Below are 2,500 nucleotides of genomic sequence, written 5' to 3'. Positions count from 1 at the left end.
TCCCGCTTTGTGGATATGTAGAAGAATCCAGGGAAGGGAAATCGAATACTTATCTTCTTTTTTTGTTAAATTCTGGGTTGTCTTGGTAATGAAGGCTGTGTTAATTCGGGCTTTTCATAAAGTGACATTTAAGTGAATTACAGACGACCGTGGGGATAGGTATCTTAATGTCTGACATTAGCAACAAATGAGAAAAAAATAAATTGACATTATTGAAAGTAATATCCCAAAGCGATTTTTTTGTTTTTTTCCTTTGTTGTTTGCTAGAATATTTTATGTGCAAATATCCTTTAACAACCTCGAATGTTTAACTAGTGAAACACAAAGCGCAGATTTAAGAACAGTTCAGATATCCTCAGTGGCTTTATTAAATATAGGGCGACATAGATAACCACCCTTATACTCCAAAATTATATCTGCTAATATCTCATAAAACTTGATTATTGATAAGATGCAGCGGATATGAGGATGTCATTTAATAAAGAAAGAAACTAAAAGAGAAAGAAAGAGAAGGCGAGACAGAGAAAGGGAAAAAAAAAGAAAGAGTAATGACAGAAAGTGAGAAAGAGAAAGAGAAAGAGAAAGAGAAAGAGAAAGAGAAAGAGAAAGAGAAAAAGAAAGAGAAAAGAAAAAGAAAAAGAAAAAGAAAAAGAAAAAGAAAAAGAAAAAGAAAAAGAAAAAGAAAAAGAAAAAGAAAAAGAAAAAGAAAGAGAGAGAGAGGCAGACAGACAGACAAAGAGAAGAAATAAAGAACGCGAGAATCTACTAAAGCCTGTTAATCCACGTAGCAGTTTACGATTCTCCGTAATGGAAAAAAAAAAAGATTACGGCTTCAGTATTCGCAACTATTCCTATAGTATAAGCAACCACTAAAAATAATTATGATGGTGAAGATAGAAAAATAACATTATTATTATTCTCATTATTACTGAAAATAAACATCATTATTCTCAAGTATTCTTATAGAACGAGCTACTACTAAGAATAATTTTGATGATGGAAAAATAACATTATCATTATTCTCATTATTGTAAAAAATAACATCATTATTCACGCTATACCTATAGAATGATCAACCACTAACAATAATTATGATGATGATGATGGACAAATAACAATATTATTATTATTATTATTATTATCATTATTATTATTATTATTATTATTATTAAAAAATAATTATTCTCAACTATTCGTATAGAATGAGGAGCCACTACAATACTTGTGATAATGAAAATGAAAAAAATAGCATTTCAGCCAATTTTCATTTTTTAATTATCCTCCAACTTTACGCGTAATCCAGTATATATGCAATAGTTGTTGACAGATAGCGAAAAACTAGTCTCATTAAAAGTTCACTGAGGAGTTAAGATACAACTGTAAAAAGTTTTCTTTTATATATTGTTATTATTTAAATGCGATAAAGCACGGTTATATATACTATTACATATTACCTTTCTTTCCGTGTTTAATTTTTTATTTAGTCTTCTTCCCACCATAAAAAATCACATTAAATTCATTAGTAAAGAAAGTAACAGTGCCTCGGAGGCTCTTGAATTTTGTTTTATATATGACATTCTTAAGTGATGCATCTTATACATAAAACATATTATTAACTACTATTGCCTTGCTATCAGGCATTTCATAAACAAGTTATCAACGCCCTTTGACTTTTGGCTTCTCCCGAAAATGAAAACAAAAAGAATAAATTCGTTGGTAGTTTAAAAACAGAATATTCAAATACATATATGCAAATAAGTAACGAAAGGTATTAAGTTAGTAATGAAATATTTCGTTCGATCACATTCGACCTTCCTCATAAAAAAAAAAAAATCTTTCAATGAATTGCCATTATTATTGTTATCATTATCATTATCATTATTATGAAAATAATGATAAAAATGATAGCATTGATGATGATTACTATCATTATTATAACAACAAAAACATAATAACAATGATAGTTTGTTTTATCTATAATTGAAAAGACTGTCCCTCTTCTGAGTGGATATCATATTCTTGTCGTGTAATGAATATACAAACTTCATTTAATGCTGAAGTTTCGCCTTTTCACCTTTAATCCAACAGTACACGCCAAAGGTTAGTAAAATTTAAATGCTTAATAAATGTATAGTATATACTGAATATATACGTTTAAAAAAATAGTTTTAATCATAGGTTAATATACGTGTAAATATCATATACCTTTGATATTAGAGGTAAAGTACAGGATACCAAATACCATTTACCTTTTTTCGTAACATAGATTAATATAGTAAATGAGTAGAAACGCCGGTCTGTTTAATTTATTTACCAGTGAACTTTTATAATATTTTTTTTTAGATTATTTTTCTTTGGGGGATTACAGTCCTCATATACTAATTACTATATTATATAATTTCTGTTGTTTTAATACATATTGAAAAACGAAATGGAGTTAACCCGTTTATGTATGCATATCAATGTCTATAGGTATATACATTGGTTGGTGTGTGTGTAA

The sequence above is a fragment of the Penaeus chinensis genome, chromosome 19 (assembly GCF_019202785.1).
Source record: "Penaeus chinensis breed Huanghai No. 1 chromosome 19, ASM1920278v2, whole genome shotgun sequence".
NCBI lineage: Eukaryota > Metazoa > Arthropoda > Malacostraca > Decapoda > Penaeidae > Penaeus > Penaeus chinensis.
The sequence above is the reverse complement of the archived record's forward strand: the minus strand, read 5'-3'. Positions refer to the sequence as shown.